At 33.7% G+C, this 24,519-nt stretch overlaps 1 long non-coding RNA gene across 1 annotated transcript; it reads right to left on the minus strand.

Moving 5' to 3' along the window:
- Positions 1 to 11,166: 11,166 nt before the first annotated feature.
- On the minus strand, positions 11,167 to 24,086 carry LOC142545055 (uncharacterized). Its single transcript, XR_012820208.1, has 3 exons — positions 23,954 to 24,086; positions 21,607 to 22,025; positions 11,167 to 11,350 (listed from the first exon to the last, which is right to left on the minus strand). It is a non-coding gene; the product is annotated as an uncharacterized LOC142545055 (long non-coding RNA).
- Positions 24,087 to 24,519: the final 433 nt, after the last annotated feature.

Here is a 24,519-nt window from a genome sequence, read left to right on the forward strand (position 1 = left end):
GGATGAGCCGTGATCAACGATTTCTGATGCTAGCTAAATGAAGTATGTTATCTCATGCTTTTATTTGTTCATTACTGTACATTGGAGACAATGCATGTACTAAAGTTTGGTGTTCTTTAATTTTAATTTACTTCTCGCAGATGAGCACGAAACGCAATCCACCTCCGCCCTTCATTCCCCCGTTCCATTTTTTGGACGTGTTTGTTTAAATGTATGATTTCAACTTTGTTTAATTGTATATCTTTGTTTTTATTCGGCACTTCTGATTTTGTTCATGTTATCTTTCGCTTATCTTTCGCTTACGATCACTATATTGTAGAAATAATACAATTTAGCCAATGCAACAATGCAAACGGTACAACAATACAAATGATATAGTTACAATTAAATAGAAAAATCATCGTCATAATTACAATGATACAAATGGCTCCATGTTCCACAATAAGGTGGATTGCGTCTTCTCGTCCCTCTACGCAATCCTACATCTTCAGGATTTTCCTTATTCGAGTAAACTGGAAAAGTGATAGGTGAAATAACATTTCTCTGTGAGCGAATGTCATGTACAAGATGCTGAGGACCAACATTAAGCAAATTTGTAAAACTTTGTATGTTCTACCAAGACGGAGTTTGAAAATCCTGCTGACCAAACGAACGAAAGTCAGCCATCCCTGAATCACTGAAAAAATCAGGTTGAATAGTAGAGTTTCCTGCAATATTCAAATAAGTCGACGGAATAGTAGTAGAGATTCCTGCAAACCTATTTGGTTGCCTAATCATATCACTTTCCTACCCGAAATATGACTGATGTGAAAAAAGAGAAGGCGTTCTGAAATTTTGTTGGACATTAAATTGTCCAGCAAAAGCATTGTACGGGTATGATTGAAACCCAACGACATTAACTGTAGGTGATATGGTGCGTATAGTTATTCGATTATACCACCGAAAGTAGTCATCGTCAGTTTGCATCGATCGACCGTGACGTACCCCTTTAGCAACATACCTCAACCTACTATTCCACAACTCAATTGAATTTGATGATAATCTCTCCAATTGGTGTTTCGATGACCTATTCTTGTGATATTATGCATATCATCATTGTCCATGGCAGCAACTGGAATTGATTGTCGTCTTCCGAATTGTCGCATCACCCGATTAGGATGATGAATCTCCACGATGTCAAAGCAAATAAGGGGACAAACACATCGCCATATTTTGTTGTCATATGAATCAATAATCGTCTTCATATCTATGTCATTCTTCTGGTAACGATCCAATTAAACTGTAAAAAATTGAAATGTTCAAATTAAACATTCATTTAATCAAAATAAAAATAATCTTCACTTAATCACTATTAAATATTAAAATTCTACAATACCTCATTATAATTCATACGATCTAGAGAATCTCTTATAATTCTTACAGCATGTGTTGACGAATGTGTGTGACTAAATCCAATTTTACACCTACAATTTAACAAAACAATTACATATCAAAAATTTATATGAGATATATATGATATTACCACAATAATTTTTAATATTACCGTGCACCATATGGAGAAACTGAAATAATAGCATCTGGATCAATGTGAGATACAACTAATGTTAGCCCATATCGGTCGGACTTAACACATTTAATCATGCTCCATGCTCATATCTGCTTATAATAATAAAAATAGATCAACAAAATTAACAAAAACATTATGTTAATTAATTACATTACATTAATTATACATGCAGGATATATAAAGGTCCAGCCATTCTAGTCTTCTCTATACGTGACGCGTTACACAACTCACGGTATAGAAATGCTAAAACTGCATTATCCCAAATATAAGACTTGACGTTATCAATATCCCATAGCAGTTGCAAAAATATTAGTCTAGCAGACCCTTCTTGATAGTCAGAGAACATTATTCCTCCAATAATCATTAACACTACACAACGGGTATATTTCAGAACATCTACTTCTGAAGTATCATCATTAACAAGGTTAGACATGCAATGATCGTGTAGTGCAGTCATAGACAAATGACCACATTTCAAATGTTTTGATTATGGCAAAAATCCTAACAAATCCAAACAGATGTGTTGTCATTCATCAACTTTATGTGACACATCTATTCCAGTGACCGCTTCACCATCAATTTTTAGACCCCAAATTATTGAAACATCTTGTAACGTGACTGTTGCTTCACCACATGTAAAATGAAAAGTGTGTGTCTCGCGTCGCCAACGTTCAACAAGAGCAGTAATCAAATGATTATCAAAAACTTGTGAGCCACATTCTAAAACTCCATAAAAACCCATATCATTCAAGTATGTAAGTACACGATTGTGTATGTAATTATCAGTGTATAACTTCCAAATCAAATTGTCTGGCATCTTCACTTTGACAATATCATCAACGGTTACGGAAGAAACTTTAGACGACATATGTGTCGCTTGTAAATAGAGGACACTAGGATCTTCTAGAGCTCGATTATCTGCCATTCTTAAATAAGTTGTCGATCTTCTAAACTTCGTTCTACGGTATCTCAAAAGTTGTTCAACGAAGAAGGGAGAACTTGCGATAAAGTGCAAAAAAAAATTAAAATAATTTTGGAAAAAAAATTAAAAATTAAATGATTTATAAAAGAACCCCTTTCACAAAGTGTGCTTAATTTCCAATTTTTGCAATATTATCATTATAATAAGGCACCAATTGGTTTGTGGTATGAAATAAAGAAAGGATGAGTAGTAACAGAGATATGAAAATGAAAAATGAGGATAAATAGTACATCATGATAAATAATATGATGCTTGGTATGATTTTAAAATTATAGATTAATTTTGTAAATAATGTTGTAATGACCAAAATATCCTCATCATATAATATTTAACATTATATTTTTAAAAATAATTTTATTATTAGTTAAATATTTATAAAAGTACTTAATTAAAATTTAATTATTATATTAATATTAAAATAAATATAAATTATCCAAACATATTAAATTAAATTTCATCAATAATTTACAAATTTTAGCATTTGATTCCACTTAGCGAAATGTTAATTAATTTTGTATATTGCTATAAAATGACCAATATATTCGTACCTTAAAAAATTATTGTGTAATAATAAAATAAAAATAAAATTAGTTAATAATAAAAATAATAAGAGTTCAACTATTATATCATTGTTAATGATATTAATATTAATAGTTTATTTCTTTGGCTTGGATTACAAATTGAGCTAAGAAAAGAAGATAATTATGTCTTGGAATAATAATTAATATGAGGTTCATCTATGGAATTTTTACAAAATACATAAGGATTTATTAAAGATACACCAAAGAAATTAAACAATATAGGATTTTATTGAGGTCCACCTCATAAATATAAATTCATAAAAAAATCACCCAAAAACGCCTTAAACGTCATTTTTCGGCTAAGCAGGCTGAAGTGCTACAACATGAATTTATTATTTCTTGGTTAAACTCGAACATTATTTTTACCATTTCCTGGTCCATATATTTACCTTATGTTTTAACCAAAAAACCTTATATTAACTCAAAAATTCCAAAACTCAAATAAATATTTTATTATCTCATTAAAATTTTAGGTTACAAATAAATATAGATCATGTCATAATAAGGTAATGATTTAGCACGGATGATTTATCCTGTCATTTAGGCAAATCTATGAAATATACAAAATAAAATAGTGAATATGAAACGTCATCTCCTTTTTAACTTTAAAATCCTACTAATTTTTTTAAAATATATAAACTTTATTTCGAAAATTAATAATTAAAATCACTTAATCTTTCCATAAATCAAAATAATTTAACATTTAAAATCTCAAGTGCATAAAAATCCATATATCGTCAATTAACAAAATTCAACTCCAACCTTTAACATGATCACCCTATTTCCAAATAAAGCATAAATTTTTTTAATAAATCACTAACAAAAATATTTAAACTTTGCATATCAATCTTATGTGGAAAAATAAAAGTCCTTCGGGAGTATACTGCCGGACTCGATCCACTCAAGCGTTAGCGCCTCTCTCAATAACCTCATCACCTGCAGCATTCAAACCTATTGAGTCTAATGACTCAGCAAGTTCTAAACATGAGTAGCAAATAATACATATATAAGTACATGCATTAAAATCAAACTTTTATTTAAAATAATTTGTAAGCTTAAGGAAATCGTAAAATCATAAAACTTTCAATTATTTATCATTTTGGGTGATGTTTGATCCTTGAAAGTGACTAGCACGGGACGGGCGCTAGGCACCGACGTAAAATAGAAATACGATTTTTGGGCTCCCTCTGAGACCTTGTAATGTAAACGGGCTCCCTCTGGGGCCTTCTCCCTCACGATATTTCCAAAAATCGTATATCATATCATTTTTGTCACAGTCAATTCACATCATTCAAAATATTTTTCTTTTTCCTTTTTAAATCATAAAATATCATGACTTGCTAAAAATAGTATTTTAACAGTAGAATTTTCACAGCTTTATCATAAATCATAAAATATCATATTTTCCACAAAACCATCATAAATATCATTTAACATACGTTATGACGCTTCGGGACGCTGCCAACTCTTTTCGTACTACCCAGGTGTAAAATGATCGTTTTGCCCCTGGACGTAAAATTTATCGGTTTTGACTTTTTTTTTTCTTTTATTGACTTTAGACCATCCCAAATAATTATTTAAGCTTAAATTTAATTTTTAATATTTTTATTTAGCTTAAATTCGAGGCTTTTCATTTAATTTCCTATTTACTAATTCGTGAAGCTTTTAATTCCCGAATTAATTCAAACTTTAATATCTTTTTCTCAAATTTTAAACATAGATTTTTCATCCTTAAATACCCTCGTGAACCATGAACCGACCCCCATGGACCATGGTTCGAACCCTTTTCTTTTTCCTAGCCATAATTACCTCGAGCCATCCTCTGACCAGACCCCCTATGGACCCTGTTGTATCTTCTTGACCCATCAAACAAGCCCCTAGCCCACGCCACAACCTCCTGCATGAGCCGCGGTCGTTCTTTGAGTTTAGCGAGACAAGGACTCTTCTACTTGAGCCACCACCGAGCCCGAACCCTCCTGAAACTCACTGGGCCACCCTTAGACCTAGCCTAGACCACCCTAGCCAAGCTGACCAGCCGATGCACAACACTTGCCGCACATGAACAAGAGCCGCGCGAGTTCCCCCTCAGGCTTTGATCGAACCACCTTGGACCAAGCCGCACCAGCCTCTGTCCCAATCCTTGACTATCCTCCTTAGAACCTACTGGACCAACCCTGGACCGCCCTGACCGTCCATGCAGCAGCAGCATTCGACTGCATGGACTCTTACATAGCGTCTAACCATGGGTCCTAGCCCTGCTGGAACCCTTCCTAACCCTGGACCATGACCCACACCAAGCCCCAGCACAACCCTGGCCGAGCTCGCGGCGCACAACCCATAGCTGAACCCCTTCCAAGTCGGGTAGCCTATGAAAACCCTAGGTCTCTTCCTCCTTTGTCCATGCATGGTTCCAGCCCTCGATTCTTACCTAAACGTCTTTTTTATATCCACATAATATCCTACGTTGGTAGCATACTCGTTTTAAATCATAACACGTTCATATACACGCAAAAATCTTCAAAACTTTAAAAATAATCATCAAGACGTTAAGAATTTGAACTCAATTATTTTTCATGCAAGAATAAATAAAACACGCATACTATGATTTGAATGTTGCGTCAAAGAAGTTTAGAAACGTTCTTTTGCATTTTGGACGCTCGAAAATACGATCGTCGGCGTGGGGTGTGAAGAAGAACGAACGGGCGACAAAGACTCCTAGTTCTCTCCTCTCCAAGTATGGTGTGTGTAAATTTCAGCTAGTATGAAGTCTCCAAAGCTTAGGTTTTCTATTTTATAGATTTTAATTTGCATGATAATGGGCTTGAGTTTTGGGCTTTCAAGTTTATGAACAATTGGTCCTACTCATCCTAGATCAAATTAGGCTTAATAACACCTATTTAATTGAAAAATAAAAGTTTATAAAAATTATTTTTCAAAAATAATGCGTTTGATATTTTAGAAGTCCTTCGTTTTCCCAAAACCGGCTTCCCGGATAAAATCGTGCTCGTCTCGTAAAACAATTTGAACTCTACAATTTTTAGAAAATTTTAATCATATTAACAAAACAAACCTTGAAAATATTTATTGAAAAATATTTATTTTGTCTTGGTCGTCCCCGGTCTCTTTTCCCCAGTCTATTATCGAATATTCGGACAAAATTCTTCAATTCTCATGAAATCATGTCATTTAATCATTTAACCATGCAATCATACCTTTAATCATATAATATGAATCATGCAAGCATTTAAAATCAAATAAGTAAAACATTTATGCAATTTAATTCATTTGCATGCATGTGGTTTCCGTAGATTGGCTTTTAGACGTTACAAAATAAAAACAAAAAATATGCAATGAAGTAAACTTACGAGGTTGTATTCAAAATTTGAAGCTTTTATTTTAATTATTAAGAAGAGTTGTTTACATATAGGGAATAGAGGGGAGCAAACTCGACCGTGTCCTTATAAGAGCACGATACAAACTATATATAGAAGGAAGAGCCGGACATGAAACCCCATATTCCAACTAAAAAATAAAAAGCACAATGCTTAATAAAATCAAATAGTGACAAGGTCACCAAAGTCAAGGATTATGATATTCCACTATCTTTTGTCTTCTGACATCTTTTGTCATTATCATCCATTATCTTCATGAGTCATCTGCAATATTGTCCTTCAATGAATTCTTCAAGTTTTCAAAAAAATTATCAATATTGGAGCATTCTGGAATATCTTCATCTGGATCTTGGGCATCATGCATATTCATTAGATGAATGAATCGATTGTCACTTGATTCAGATGCCATTGATTTATTGGATTTAGATCTGAACATCCAATATTCTTATAAAGATCTTTTTTCATCTCTTCAATGTATACATCGATCATTTTTTCTTTGGAATATATTTCAGAATTTTTCTGAGTGAGGATCTTGAAAGGACTAAAAGATTCTTTTTCCTTTTCTTGTTGCATTGCATGATCTTTTTGATATGAGAATTTTTTCTTCCATTTATTGAATTGTTTCAAAGCCATAAGGCTTTCATGTTTCAGAATCATCTCATAATAATTTTTTCCAAAATTTTGTAGAACTAACCCTTCATATGCAGGGAATTCCTTCATCAGTATGACCAAATTCAGGCATCCATCTCCATATCCATGGAATTCTAAATTCCATGAAGAATAGACATAAAGTCTTTCCATCAATCCAAGATTCTGAAAATAATTTTTTAATACTTGGAGAAACATTTAACCAAGTATTCATTGGTTTTATAAAAACCTCCGGCAAATTTTTGCTGATGGTCCGAATATTTTCCACCAAGTCATAAACCAGTTAGGAACTTGATAATGTAAAACATTTTCACATATTTTTAGAAACCATGTATGTTTTTTTTTTTCATTTTCGTAGTATAGAGTTTAATTAAAACTCTCAATATAATCCTAGAAATTGAAATTAAAATTCATTTGATGATTTTGAAAATAAAATTCCTTCTCAACAAGTGGAGATATACCCCATTCTTCAATAGATACAATCTTCTTTATAATAAATTTTGAGAATTTATAACTTCTTCTTTGTTGAGTATTACTATAAAAGTGAGTTATTTCAACACTTTTAGTGGATAATAGAAGATTTTCATAAAATCATATCTGTTTATAAGAACCATATACATATGATGTATTGGTTAAATATCTTTCCATAATAGTCAATGGAGTTTTTTCCCATTCAGAATCTTTTTCTTCTATAAGAAGTATGAGATCACGATATTTAGTCTCGGTGTATAGGGCTGAATCATTTTCTTCTTGTTTAATAATATTAGCATATGATGCTGAAGAAGCATCAGAATTATTTTTTTGTTTATTTTTTAAGAATTCTTGAAATTACTTATATAAAGGATTATCAATATCAATTGTTAGGATCGCGAAAGAGTTTAAGGGGGTTGAATAAACTCTTTAAAATTTTTATTTTAAAATTGGTTTTCAATCGTTTTGAGGCGGTTGAAAAATTCTTCTCAAACTGGTTAGAAAGGTGAACCACTGTAAAGTGCGGAAAACGATTCAAGATTTCTAAAGATAGCTTAAGACCGTTGGCGAGCTTATCAACAAAATGTAGTGTGAAAAGTAAGTGTTTGCAAGAAGTAAAGACATAGAGATTTTTATGGATGTTCGGAGATAAAACTCCTATGTCACTCCTTCTTTCTCTTCAGGAATGATTCCACTAAAAGACTTTGACTTTACAAAAACTCTTTGCAATAGCCCACTCCAATCTGAACTTATCACACTACCTATTTTGGAACTCTTAGTGATCACTTTACAATTCTGGATATTAAGAACGCTTAATTCACCAGACACCACAAATTGATCAAATAACCAAAAGGTTACTGATGTAAATAAAAAATTTGATTTTGGTAGCACGAAGATGATCCTTGGATGATCATATATATTTTTATTCAGTGCGTGCTGATGAACGGTAAAGTATGTAATCTTTTGAGTGCGCTTTGAATCTTTAAGGTATGCAAGCTTGTGATGATTTCACTGCTGTGAATTTGATAATGTATCGCGTTGTCTCGATGGCTTGCATACTACCTTCTATGTTAACATAGGCAATGATTCCAATGGTAGGAAGGAATGAGTAACGTTAGCTTGTAACAGAGGGATGTTGTGTCACCATCAGCTGCAACCACATTAAATGTTCTTCAGATATGCATTAAATGTTATATTTGCTGTCATTGCCTTGAGTCCCGTTTTTTAAAGAGTTGTTTCAGAATTACCGTTTGTGGCAACTGCTTTTATCCTCATACCCTTGTAAGATATTAATGATCTTTCCTTTCTGGGATAGTGATATAAATGCAGATCATTCTCGAGACTGATGTAGGAACTAGTTGACTTTGAAGAGGTGCAAACCATTGAATGTCCTGAACCGATCAGAGAATGTCTTTTATTAAGTAATCAATAAATACCCATTTTTAATGACATCTTCGAATCAGTCAGTTTGGGAAGTTCATCAAAGTTCGAGCTTCTTATCAGTGGTCTGTAATTCAAGCGGTCATGCTTCTTTAGTATTACTTGATTGATCGTTTGTTTAAGCAGTTAAACTATTTTTGCTTTAGCCGGTTTGGGAAGCAGTCCAGTTGCTAAGCTGCCGGTTGAGCTGATACCTGTAAAACAGAAAATATGCAGTTGTTTCTGAAACAGTGAAGTGTTGTCTTGATTTTGTCGATAACCAAAACTCTTGATAATTTCTTAACAATTTCCCCTTTTTGGTGATGACAAAACCCAGCTGCAAGGCTATACAATAATTTACATATAATTACCGCATGTTTAAGATAAGTGGTAAGAAAATAGTGTATTTCATTGAGTAAATGAAATTGCAACAAACAACTTCATAATGTTAACATTTCTTTTGACTTGGGATCTGTTTAGCTTGTTCATCTTTGGCCTTTCTTCCATCTCTTTCTTAACTGATATTTTTGCTTGTTGAATTACCCTTTGTCGTTCTCTTTCTTCCTTTTTGACATCATCATGAACAAGAAATTCCATAATTTCTGCAAGCTGGGCTCCTTGGGCATCCAATCGTTGATCAACATGAGCTTGAAGACGAGTGATTTGTCCTGAGAGCTCAAAGCACATGTTGAGATATGAAGAATTATGCTTGTCTTGTCGGAGGAAAATACTCGTATTCATTGCAGAAAAGTCCTTGAAGAGATCATTGATTGAAAAGCCTCTTTTAGATCAAAATTCTTGCGGTTAAGAGCGAGAATTGAATGATCCATGGTGACAAATCTAGTCGGAATTTTCTTCCATGAATTCTTCTTCTTCAGATACAACTTGATCAGAAAGTAATCTGGTCTTGAAAGAGACCAGTGAGAAGACGATGCTTTACTAGCAGATTTTGATGACTGAGGCTCATGTAGTTCAACAGTTATATCCTCAATGATTTTTTCAATATCAGCAGTGGAGGCAAAGGGTACATTGCTTGTGCCTTCTTTTGCGTCAGGAGCATCAGATGTAGGAGAATCTACAATGCTTACCTCGTCTATCTGTAGATCTTTGGGAGATGATATCAACGGTTCTTGGAGAGCGCCTTGATGAGGATCAGCAACAAAAGGATATTTTGGAGAAGAGGATTTCTCTTGGTAGGTTGCAGTTTTATCAAAGTAAGGTAAGAATTGCACGGCCTCATCAACAGAAAGAGGTTGAACTTTGGAAAGGCCGATATGAGTCGGTTGAATAGGTGTATCAATTTCAGAGATCGTGTGAAAAGCTGGTAGAAGTCTGGAACATCATGATAACAGAGTTGTTCAGTAATGGGAGCATCATCTGGCATGAGAATTTCAGTTGGAGTAGGGTGTTGTCCTCGTGACTTATTAAGACAGTTTCACCCGGTACTTCTCACGATGTAGATTTAGTAAGCTCACCAGATGATGAAGATGGTTGATTCTGAGTTGTGGATTGAGCTTTGAACGTCTCAGAGCTTGGTTCTTCATGTAATTTCAGTTTTGAGTCAAGCTTACTGTGTTCTTCAACCGTTGGAAGGTGAAGATCCTGCCTCATCTGAGCAATAACCATCGAAAGCGAGAGAGCATCCATTTAAAGTTGGAAGATAACAACTGAGTTATCTTTTGCAGTAGGGCAAGTAGGAACAAAAATGTTCCGTCTCAATTGGTTCATTGCTCGGAGAGTACTTTCTTTCATCTAAATTTCCAAGAAGTCTCAACGATGCAGAGCAGTTGGAATATCATATGTTCCTTTCCATTCCAAGATGGACTGTTCAAGCTTGGCAGCAGCCTTGATCTTACCGGTTTGAATCAATGAGTCAAATGTTGGAATAGTTCGAAATTGAACCCATTGATCAAACATCTCCATTTTCTTCTGAAACAATCTCATTGACTCGTTTGCTGGTTAGAACAGTGGTGTAAAGGCCCGTATTTCGTATTCGTAATTTTGCGGAATTGTTAAAATTTTTCTAAATAAATAATTATCTTGTCTCATTTAATTAAAGTAAACATGTAAATAATTTTAACTTTAAAATAACAGCGGAAGCAAATATTGTTTTCAACTAACAATTTAAAAATAATTCAACGTAAACATCAACTTAAAAATAATCCAACGTATTAAAACTGTGTTTGAATAATAAAAGGTGTATAAATTAAATCATGAGGTCCTCGGGTTTACTACTGCTGTCCCAAGATCGCTCACTGGTCTCCGTCCGCGGTCCCGACCTCATCAATACCTACAACAATCAAGTAGAACCCAAAAAACAGATTACGTATAAGCCATGCATAATTGCTACTATTTAAATAAAAAAAAGGAATTTTTAATTAAATATATGAAGTGTTTAAGTCATTTTAAATAATTTTAAATCATGATTATTTATTTTAAAGGTAGATGTTTAGTTTTTATCTTTTCAGGATACATACGCGAGGTCGGACCGGAGTTTGGAGATTAGAGATAAGATTAATAATAAGAAAATATTCCTAAATTTAAATTAAGCCAAAGAATAATTTAATTTAAAGAAAAAGAAGGCCTTTGGGATTTATTTAATTAATTAGAGCTAAATTAGTAAATAAGTTCTTTAGGCTTAAATTAAAATATGTAAACAAATGGGGATAAATTAATCTAAGTCTAATATATTCAAGAAATTAAACATAGTATTTAAATACTTAAATTTGAATCCATGCAAGACCATACAAGAGGTTATTATAAATTAATATGTTAATGCACAAAAATGTATCGTAGGAGTGTTTAAAACCTTAAATATTTAAAATATTAGATTTTAAACAACATTGTACATGCAATATTAGTAACATTATAGTCAAACCATAAACCATTTCAAAAGTTTGGTAACTCTCCATTCAAAACCTCTAAATGGACTTCATGGTGTATTCAATTACTCATTTTTAATTCACTAATTAGTAGTAATTCAAACACAATATTACACCTTATTTCTCCCCAACTAATTACTAAGTAAGTCACCGAATTATGCAGCAAAAAAATAGAAATGGGAATCGGCAGCTAAGGGAATCCAAAGTGCATGTCAAAAAACCCATTCAATCCCTTGACTTGTAACCTCCAACTTAATGTGTTTTATAGCACCTTTAACACCTCCTATATCATTCACTTTCATCCCTTACACTTCCTACAACCTTAAGCTTCGAAAACATCAGAAAAACAGCAGCTGAAATCGAAGGAACATCAGCAGAAAAGTAGAAAAGAAAGGAAGATATCCAACTCGGTTTCGTCGCGTCGTATTGTCGTTTTGATTTGTTTTTCTTCAAAACAAATTCCAGGCATGTATATATTGTTTCTTTGCTCTTCAATCAAGTTCTATAGATATGTTTAAACCATTATGTAAGTATGATTCAAGCAAGAACATGAAAATGACAGCAAGAAATTTTTGGAAAATTCTGTACAACATCTCGGCCCTTGGTATTTATCTTCACGGTTGAGTTGTTTTTGCGGAGTCCAGGTGATTGCTTTGGTTCCAGGCTATCAAGGCTTCATATAGGCATGCTTCAGAGGGTGTTAGAGTGTCGCTAGTCCATTTGTTTCAGTCCATACACTCAGTATAAAGAATGGAAAGCAACAATTCCATTAAGTGCAGATTTTGTCAAAAATTCTGTCAATTGGTTGTTTGGGATGGGAGTTCGAATCATGGCTGTCCTAGGGACTGTAGCCATGGTTAGAACCCTTCCTTATCATGTCTAGGACGTGACCAAGGTGTTCTTTCAAAGCTTGGTTCATGGTCCCATCGAATTTTTAAAACAAAACACACACATGTCCCATGGTTCATTTTTCTGGTATGGGTGATGAGTTTCGGGTTCTATGTGTTTGGATGGATTGTGGCTGGCTTCTAACCTATAGCCATGGTTCATACAACACTCCCTCATGTCTGGATCGTGCCATGGTTGATCATATAGCCACTAGAACGAAATAAGACAACAAATTCATTCGAATACTACAGCACAGAATTTCTGGGTGCTCTCGGTTTGAGCTGTGCATTGTCCTAGGTGTTGGCTCGGTTTGTGTTTGGCTTTTAGCCCTTAGCCATGGTCCAAGCCATACCTTAGGATGTTGGTAAGGGTCTCTAGGTCGGTGGTTAAAGCCCCAATGGCCAGGAGATTCATAAATTGAGCAAAACAAGCAAGCTGCTACTGCTGCACTTTTGACACCAACAATGGGTCACGGTTTTGGTACTTGTTTGAGTTTTTGGTTGGCTTTTAGCCCGTGACCTTGGACTGGACAGTACCTTAATGAGTTAGGAAAGTCATGTTTTTGGCCGTTTGTGATTTGGTCGAGTTTAGAGGTCGTACGAGAATTTACGGCGAAAGGTGCCAAAATGACTCTCGAAAGAGTGTTTTATGTTTTTGGATTTCTTTCACCTATTTTCGTGTTTTACAGTATTATGCATATTTTTCAGTACGTTTGGGGTATTTTTAATCATGGTTAAACGTCGGTTTAATGTTGGTTCGGGTTGGTACGAAGCCATGGTTAAAAATCAAGTTGTTGGTCCGAATCGTCTCGTTTTTTATTCTATTGTTAAGATTTTGTCAAGTCAAGATTTGTTTCATGTGTCACATATTAGTAGTAAGTCGCAGCAAGCCTGAGAACGATTTAACTCATCCGGTAAAAATAAGGTTATAATTATATTACGTGCATAAAAATATAAAATGTTTATTTTTGAGATATATGCGATAGTCTCGTGGCCACCTTACGCTTATGGGTTTGGAAGTCGGTAGGAACAACCGAGGACCTCTCCGCCCGGTGACTTACGACCGGTTTATGATTATGTATGGGTACGGACATCCAGTCCAAGGGCTGTGATTGATCTCTACCGCCCAGTATACTGTGGTTTAGTCTGATCAGGCGCTTACGCTATGTTATGGGCCACTAGCTTAGAAACATTATCTCTACCAGAAAAATTATGATATGTTATGACAGAGCTCTATTGAGCAAAGCTTTTACGTATGAATTTTCAGATATGCACGTAGTTATAATTATTCAAGATACGATTTTCACCGTACGCTCTACGATACTTTATTTTTATGATGCATGCGATAGATTTTATGACTTAAACACTTCATATATTTAATTAAAAATTCCTTTTTTTATTTAAATAGTAGCAATTATGCATGGCTTATACGTAATCTGATTTTTGGGTTCTACTTGATTGTTGTAGGTATTGATGAGGTCGGGACCGCGGACGGAGACCAGTGAGCGATCTTGGGACAACAGTAATAAACCGAGGACCTCATGATTTAATTTATGCACCTTTTATTATTCAAACTCAGTTTTAATACGTTGGATTATTTTTAAGTTGATGTTTACGTTGAATTATTTTTAAATTGTTGGTTGAAAACAATATTTGCTTCCGCTGTTATTTTAAAGTTAAAATTATTTACATATTTACTTTAATTAAATGGGACAAGATAATTATTTATTTAGAAAATTTTTAATAATTCCGCAAAATTACGAATACGAAATACGGGCCTTTACAAGTGGCGTTATGAATTGAGTTGGTTTTTGGTGGTTTTTCTATCAGGATTTGCTTTCCCTTGTCTGTTTAGAGAATAATAGGAACTCCTGAGAAAGAAGACTCAATTTCTGGTTCAGCAATCTGAATTCCTTTGAGCTTTGTTGCAGGGACTGCAGGGATTGGGGGAAGAACCAATGGCACATAAAGATGCTTAATCAACTTGATCTTCGTTGATTTGGACTTCTCGGACCGTTTCTTCTTGAAAACTTGAGAGACAGGTACATCGTCCTTTGATTCATCATCAGAGTTGGAATTAGGACCAGCTTTCTCTGAAACGTCTGTTATTCGTTTTCTTAACTTGTACTAGAATTTTTTTTAAAAGTTTATGCATCATGAAAATTTTTACGAAAATGTTGCGTTTAAAGTTTATGCATCTTCACGAAAACAATATTTTAAGTACAAGTATTTTCACTTTTGTATGTGATCTGTATATGTAGTACTTGTTATCAAGATTATGGTGTGTTGAGTTTTTAGACTCACTAGATGTGATTGATGCATGTGATTATAATAATAATGTTTATGAAGCTCTTGATGGTTGACTTTGCTGGACTGAAGGTGCGCATAACCTGATGACCGACGCTACTTTCCACACTAGTTTATGATTTATGATTTTAAGTATGTTAAATATATTTTATGAATTTTATTTATGTTTATGACTGGTTTTTGAAACTGTTGTAACTGAGGGTGTTGTTGAAAGTTCGTTCAACGACAACGGTTTTTATCTATTGTGGTAGGTAGAATTTGAAAACCGTCGCTAATTTTATTAGCGATGGTTTATTAAATCGTCGCTACAATTAGCGACGGTTCGCTAATCAAGATTTTCGTCGCTAATTTGTTTCGAAAAAAAAAAAAACTTTTAATAATTTAATAAATCTAAAAGAAACTAACAATAGAAACTAAAATCGTGTAAGAGAAAAAAATTTTAAGTGTTGTGAAGTAGTAAAATCGTGTAAGAGAGAAAAATTTTAAGTGTTTGAAGTGGTGAGAAAAATTTTAAGTGTTATGAAGTGGTGAGAAAAATTTTAAGTGTTGTGTGAAGTGATAAAATCGTGTAAGAGAGAAAAATTTTAAGGGTTGTGAAGTGTTGTGGAGGAAAATAGATCGAAAATAGTGATATTTATAGACAGGTTGCGACGGTTTTTGGTTTAAAGCGACGGTAATTGAAAAATCGTTGCATGTTTTAATTTGGCGGCAGTTTGGCTTTAAACCGTCGCAAAATGTAGCGACGGTTTCAACAAAACCGTCGATAAATGTAACGACGGGTTTTGTAAAACCGTCGCTAAATTTAAACATGCGACGGTTTGTTTATACAAAACGTCGCTTGTTTTAAATTAGTGACGGTATTACAAAACTCGTCGCTAAATTTCACGACGGTTTTAGAAAATCCGTCGCTAAATATGACAACGTTTTCCAAAACCGTTATTGTTTGTACAAAAACCACGCTAATCGACAACGGTTTCTTAAAACCGTTGTCTTTTTGGAGTCAAAGGACCCCAAAAAGACAACGATTTTCGCTAAAACCGTTGTTAAAAACATACGATGTGCGTTGTTGTATGAATATGTCTTTGACCCACAAAAACCATTATCGTATGTGCGTTGTTGTATGCAGAATTTCTTGTAGTGAGATTGGTAAAACATTTGACGATTTTATGTTTTGAGATAATTCCTTTAATTTTCAAATACTAGTTGGTTGATTTATTATTTAAAATGGTGCAAATATATTATAAAAATATTTTTATGAATATGTGAGTGCTCGGCCGATTCCTTAGAAAAAAAAATTCCTAGTATTTTTAAACAAAAAGAATAGCAGACATTTCATTCTCTTTGTTTCTTTGGGAGTTGAATAAGTCTTCTTTTGCTTCACAATTTTAATTATAACAATTAATGCGTTTTAATCCCGAATCAAACAAAACCTTAGCATAAAATTCCTAAATTAAAAACTTAGACTTCTAATACTTATTTGAGCTTAAATATAATTTTTCATAATTTTATTAAGCATAAATCTAGGCGTTTCAATTAATTTTTTAGTTAACGTTTCATGCGGCGATTAAATCCACGATAAACCAAAACTCATTATTTTGATCCTAAACTTAACAAACTCTTAAAAATGTCCCAAAACATATTTAAAAGCATCCATAGACGTAAACTCGACCCCATTTCATAATTTAACCGAATTGTTTTAAAACTTAGACCGGGATCTCGATTTTAACCCGAATCGAACCGAAATTTAACCAAACTTTCCCAACTTTTATAAACTCTTAAAAGACATTAATTTCCCCAAAACCATCCCCTTAGGCCTTCGAACAAACCTTGGACAGCAGCTGGAAAATCCAGCAGCCATCACTCAACCTTTTGCCGAGACCCTATCACGCAATTACCATCTCTACACCATAGCCGATGGTTCCAGCCACCAACCAACCTTTCTTAGACCATCCTAGGACTTTCCCAAACCTACTGAACCCACGAAAATCAGCTCATGGATACTGGAACTCACCGCTTCTCGCTAGACTCCAAGGAAACCCAATTCACGAATAATTTCCTACTCTCTCGATTAGCTGCGCTTGAGTCCCTTTCCTGCTCGTGCTGAACCCTTCCAAGCCTTGTCTCAAACCCACCAGGGTCTGGTCTAAGGCTCAGCTAGTTCCTTGTGTTGCTAGCTGATCCCTACCTGTTATTTACCCCAAGAACCGAGCCATCTCAAATAAACACTCCCCTCGGCTCTTCAACTTGCAACCACCAGCAACAATTCTAAACCCCAAGACAAACCTTGTCACCATGTACAGCCCCATAACAACCAAAAACCGCTGCCCCTTGCAAAACATAAAACAAAACGTGAGCATAATGCAAGAACCGTATGTTTTTCATGTCAAACTCTCCTAAAATGCAAGCATGATGCGGATCGAAGAATTCCCATAAAAATATATTAAAATCAGCATATTTATGACGTGTATGAAGAGAAAATAAAAATACAAGCGTGCCTTGATGATTTGATGAACAAAAACGAGACGAGGGAGATGCCGGGAGGATTTTCTCTTGAAGAAAGGAGCTTGGCCGAGAGGTGTATCAATGGAGGTGCTGAAACTTCGCTGAAAACGAGAGGACTAATGGGAGATTGGGGTGTCGGTTGGAGGGGAGAAGATTTAACAGGTGTAGGGCTAAAATGTAATAATTAAATAGTTAACAATTAGGTTAATTAGCTTTTATTTAAATTAAAAGAGTTTAAGCTCAATAAGCTTAAAAATAGGTCCATTGAATTCAAACACACTCCCGAAAAATATTTTGTGTTGGAAAAATTTTGAAAATATTAGACGAAACCTCAAAAAGTCCCCCGATTTGATAAAATTTGCGCACCGTTAAAAATTAAATTCCTGCGTGTAAAATACCCCCAAAATTCCCATTTTTGCATAACACACTTAAAAATACCATAGATTAATTAATAAAAATTAATTTTTAATAAAAATAATTTTCCTGAAAATTCTCCGGTCTCCGTTCCTCGTTCTAGCGCGAAATGAAACTTAAAAATCTTTAAGGCATAAACCTTAAAAATTCGTGAAATAAATTCTATAATGCATGAATTATGCATAAAATGCATAAAAATAATTAAACACATAATTTATGAAATAAACACGTATTAAATGCTTTAAAACATATTAATAAAATACAAAAGAAATTTAATAACTTGTATGCATGTGGTTCACGTGAACCTTCAAATTTTTCGGGACGTTACAATCTCCCCCCCTTAAATTGAATTTCGTACCCGAAATTCGCTTATCCTTGATAATCACAAAGTTTAGACTTAGTTCTACTATCCCAATAGTCCACGCTTTCACGACGTTACTCTGATAAAATAATAAATATTAAGATGTCCTTATGTCTCCTCAATCTTAATAAACTCTACCTTCTAAATCCTCGTTTGAGAAACTCAACTTATAACGAACCATGGTAACCTAGTTTCATTTATTTCCCTATAACCTCAAATTTCAACTTTTCTTAAATTTTCCAATATTACAAATGGCAGTCTGAATTTTATCTCGTCTTACTTTCTTATACTATATCCAGGATGTTTATTGACCTATTATATTAGCATTTATGCACTTCAACTTGAGAAACCTTAGCACCAAAAATGACTGATCGACTTCTATTCTCTGTAATACACTTAAAAGTTAAACTTTATATCAACCCCATAATAATATTAGCCTAAGATCCTTGAATCGAATCTTTATCTTACGGCACCAAACTTACTATTTACAAGTATATCCCAGATGTAAAATTGTTGCAAATCTTAAACCTCGAATAACGTTAATCCATAAAATCCAATTATACAATAATGATCTTCTACCTAATTAGTAAAACCCTTCTCGCATTAGTTGCATGCTTAAATTATTCCCTTCCCAATTACAATATAGTTGAGGTCTAAGACTTTTAGACTTTTCTCTTTGAAACGAATGTCGCATTCTTACGAATCCCTAGTGCTTAATTAATATAATCGTATGAAACTTAATAAGTTATCCCATGGTAGCATTAGACTAACTTTAATAAATCAACTTTACTTATAACCCATAGAGTTCTAGAATCCCCATATCAAAGTTTTAGATTTCTTACTCGATAACAAATCTTAATATTCGTTCATTGATAAACTATGTTGAACACTACTAATTTCTTGTTTTTTTAGACACTTATCTCATAAACTTTAAATTCAAGCTTACTCAACTCAAACAGTAATAGATAGTATAACTCCAAAACACATATCCGCTTAGTTCTAAGTTTCTTAATGACTTCCAAAAATTTCTCAAAACAATGTGTCTACCTCAATCCTTACATACGTCTACCAAATACCCTAACCATCAGTCATGCCCAACTTTCTAGAAAAATTTAACCGTAGTGATGATATAATTTTTAACTCCTAAGATCACGATTAAAACTTATGCGACATCAAACTTTAAGTTCCCGAAAATAAGTTACTTAATGTCTATTCTTATAACTTAACTAAATGATCACTTTACCTTAAATTGTTATCACTCTAAATTCTTAATTTTTCCACTGTCTTATTCCCTTAATACTTAGATTTTCAAGCCAAATATTGAATCATCCTACAATGCCCTTGATTGTCATTCTTTATTATATTATAACTCAGATATAACCAAGTTCTAATTATCTCTTCAAGCTCAAATCACCGAAAAGTCTTATCATTTAAACCATTCAATTCTCACTTACTGCTAAACAAATCCCCAAATTTCTTAAAAATTGCAAAATTAGTTCTTACTTTCCTCGAATATTATCCGAATTTGTCTTTAATCTCGAGAATCTAACAATTACCCATAAGTTCTTGGCGTTCCTAATCTCATTTTATATGTTTCTCGTAACATAAAGTTCAATAATATTAAGATTATTAGACCCAAGATCAATTCTTAACCTCAAAATTACTGATTTTACCCAATTGTTCCTCCAAAGTTCGAATTAATCCTCAAAATTTCAAAATTTGCAATTTGGTCCTTAAAGTTCTCGAAGATTACAATTTTGGCCCTATAACTCCTCGAAATTTGCATTTTTTTCCCATTAAATTTTCAACTTGGCCTCATTAAACCTTAAAATTCTCAAAACTAAAAATTTAATCCCAAAGTTTGGTAAATTCGAAATAGTCCCTTAGAATTTTATTGTTGCACTTAGGTACTCAAATTATTGGTTAATGCAGTTAGATCCTTAAAGTTCTCAATCCATGAAATTCAATCCTTAGGTCCCACTAGGTAGACATGCATCCTAAATAAATTCTACGTGTTTATACTTTCAAAGATCGTCGTAGTTTTCGAATCATTAGTCCTTACATGGAATCCTCAAAAATTAATTCAACTAGCAACTAGGGGTGATCACGGTGCGGTTTTGCACTTTTTTTTAAAAAAAATTCAAAGCGAATTGCCATATACGATCGATTAGTATTTTGAAAAATTAATCGCGATTTTACATGAAAAATTAGCCTTACGGTTTCAAGCGGTTGCGGTCTGTTTACGGTTTTTGTAATGAAAAATATTAGAACATATATTCTAATTTATTTGAAAACAATAACAATATATTGTCTTCAAATATAAAATATAATTCAAAGCATATAATGATCAAAATAGATAAAACAATAATCAAGATTCAAAACTAAGTTAATAATTTAACAACACAACACATTCACAACAAAATGACATTTACACTATTTTATCTTTGTTTTTTTTTACTTTCAAACTTCAAACAAAATATTGTTTGCAAAAGAAATAAATACTTTAATAAAAGACTAATATAAAGAATAATTAAGAAAAAGATTAGTTTTATTTGTAAGAATAATAATTTTGAAAGAGAGTTCATATATAATGAATGATGATTTCTTTATTTGAATATGTTGTTTACACATTATTATAATTCTAAGCCCAATATTATGGCAAGCGGTTTAGGCGGTGTGGTTTGGTGCGGTTCTTGACAAAAAAATAACCGAACCGCATATTCGGTGCGGTTTATGATTAATATTTTTAATCACGGTTTTTAAAAAATATTATGAAAAATGGTGTGGTGCAATTCGGTTCAGGGGGTTCGGGCGGTTAATAAAAAAATTTGATCACCCCTACTAGAAACCACGAACCATCAGTAATTTATTAGAAATTCTACAAGTCCCAAAAGCATTCATAATTTTCAAGATTAACTTATTACCCCAAAGAGTAGAACATCAGTACTACTAACCTAAAAATCAATATAATCAAATCATTATCAACCTCTCCTAAAGCCCAATATTCGAATTCTTAGACACATCCAAATCCAAATTTAAACAACATGCAATTTAATCTAGTTTTTAAAACAGTAAATTCTTAAATCATAAAAGCAGTTAAACATATACCGTAGATCATCATAAAACGTAAATCATGTTAACATATAGGTGATAAGAGTAAATCATTCAAAACATTTAAATCATAAAAGCTTACAGACTTGAGGCTTGAAGACTTAGCTGCAGAAACTGGCGGTGGCACAACCATATACTGGAACCTTGCTCTGATACCAACTGTAACGTCTACACATTTTAAAAAAGTGCGGAAAATATTTTTTAAATATTTTTTTTGAAAGCTCGCATTTACAAATGAACATTTAAAATAATCATATTTATTTGACCATAAAAATAACGCGGTTTAAAATAACCATACTTATCCAAAATCATAAACTTATCCATAATCATACGTAAACGTGAACGAATAAAAATCTTAAAATCGTCAACGTTTGAAAATATTCATCTCCTCACAACACTCATAGTCAAAATGCGGAAAACATGCGGTCATCGGGTCGTGTCGCCCACCAGGTCTGCCTACTCAGAGTTCGGAACCTTTAGTCTCCTCATCATTTAGCTCACCTGCATCACACACACCTAGTGAGTCTAAAGACTCAACACACCTGTATCAGGAATAACAATTACATATACATAGCACATATAAGTGAAAAATATCATACTCAACATATATTTCATGAACTTAAAAGCATAACGTAAACGTGTTGTGTAAAATCATATCGTGTCAAAGCATGTCATCTCATGTCACGTGTAAAATCATATCGTATTAAAGCATGTCATCATATACATATACATTTCTTTTTTAATTTAATTCAGTTCATTAGTTGTGACTTTCATATCAGCTCTATCGTATCAGCTCTATTCGATGGATGCATCTATAAAACCGTGGTACCCGGCGGCGGAGGGACATCAGCGACAGCATTACCCGTCCACTGAGCCTTGGCCTCAGCTCATCATATCTCATGTCATCTTATACATATACATCGTCAGTCACAACCAATTCACATCCTTCAAAAACATCATCATATTCACCACTCAATAAAAACATGCATATACGTAACATTTTCCTTTAAACCAAGCATGCAACGTATTTATCGTAATTCCATAAAATTCATGACCGTGATGCATAAATATTTAAAATATCATAAATTTGTGCTCAGGGTGCTGCCAGGACCAAAATCTCACCCCGGGTGCAAAATGATCATTTTGCCCCTGGAAACCCAAAAATTACCGTTTTGTCCCTATACTTAAAATTTCACGTTTTTGACATTCTTTTAACTCCTTTGACTCTAACATGTCCCAAATAATTATTTAAGCCTACATGAATTTTTTCATATTTTTATTTGACTTAAATCGATGACTTTTAAATAAATCTTTAACTATAAAATATTAATGCGTTTTAATCTCGAATTAAACCAAACCTCAGCATAAAATTCCCAAATCAGAAACTTAGACTTCTAATAATTATTTGAACTTAAATATAATTTTTCATAATTTTATTAAGCTTAAATATAGGTGTTTCAATTAATTCTTTAATTAACGTTTCGTGCGGCGATTAAATCCCGGATAAATTCAAAACTCATTATTTTGATCATAAACTTACCAAACTCTTAAAAATGTCCCAAAAAATATTTAAAAGCATCCCTAGACGTAAACTCGAGCTCATTTCATAATTTAACCGAATTGTTTTAAAACTTAGACCGGGGTCCCGATTTTAACCCGTATCGAACCGAAATTTAACCACAACTTTCCCAAATTTTTACCACACCTTATAAACTTAGAAAAGACCTTAATTTCCCCAAAACCATCCCCTTAGGCCTTCGAACAAACCTTGGACAGCAGCTGGAAAATCCAGCAGCCATCACTCAACCTTTGCCGAGACCCTAGCACGAAATTACCATCCCTACACCATAGCCGATGGTTCCAGACACCAACCAACCTTTCTTAGACCATCCTAGGACCCAAACCTACTGAACCCACGAAAATCAGCCCATGCATACTGGAATTCACCGCTTCTCGCTAGACTCCAAGGAAACCCAATTCACGAATAAGTTCCTACTCTATCGATCAGCTGCGCTTGAGTCCCTTTCCTGCTCGTGCTGAACCCTTCCAAGCCTTGTCTCAGACCCACCATGGTCTGGTCTAAGGCTCGGCTAGGTCCTATGTTGCTAGCTGATCCCTACCCGCTATTTACCCCAAAAACCGAGCCATCCCAAATAAACACTCCCCTCGGCTCTTCAACCTGCAACCACCAGCAACAATTCTAAACCCCAAGACAACCCTTGTCACCATGTACAGCCCCAACAACCAAAAACCGCAGCCCCTTGCACAACATAAAACAAAACGTGAGCATCATGCAAGAACCGAATGTTTTTCATGTCAAACTCTCCTAAAATTCAAGCATGATGTGGATCGAAGAATTTCCATACAAATATATTAAAATCAGCATATTTATGAAGTGTATGAAGAGAAAAAAAAAAATACAAGCGTGCCTTGATGATTTGATGAACAAAAACGAGACGAGTGAGACGCCGGTAGGATTTTCTCTTGAAGAAAGGAGCTTGGCCAAGAGGTGTATCAATGGAGGTGCTGAAACTTTGCTGAAAACGAGAGGACTAATGGGAGATGGGGTGTCGGTTGGAGGAGAGAAGATTTAATAGGTGTAGGGCCAAAATGTAATAATTAAATAGTTAACAATTAGGTTAATTAACTTTTATTTTAAATTAAAAGAGTTTAAGTTCAATAAGCTTAAAAATAGGCGCATTAAATTCAAACATACTCCCGAAAAATATTTCATGTTGGAAAGATTTTGAAAATATTAGCCGAACCCTAAAAAGTGTCCCGATTTATGTAAATTTACGCACCATTAAAAATTAAAATCCTGCCTGTAAAACACTTAAAAATAATTTTCCTGAAAATTCTTCGGTCTTCGTTCCTCGTTCGAGCGCGAAATGAAACTTAAAAATATTTAATGCATAAATCTTTAAAATTTCATGAAATAAATTCTATCATTCATGAATTATGCATAAAATGCATAAAAATAATTAAACACATAATT

The sequence above is a fragment of the Primulina tabacum genome, chromosome 5 (assembly GCF_025594145.1).
Source record: "Primulina tabacum isolate GXHZ01 chromosome 5, ASM2559414v2, whole genome shotgun sequence".
Lineage (NCBI taxonomy): Eukaryota > Viridiplantae > Streptophyta > Magnoliopsida > Lamiales > Gesneriaceae > Primulina > Primulina tabacum.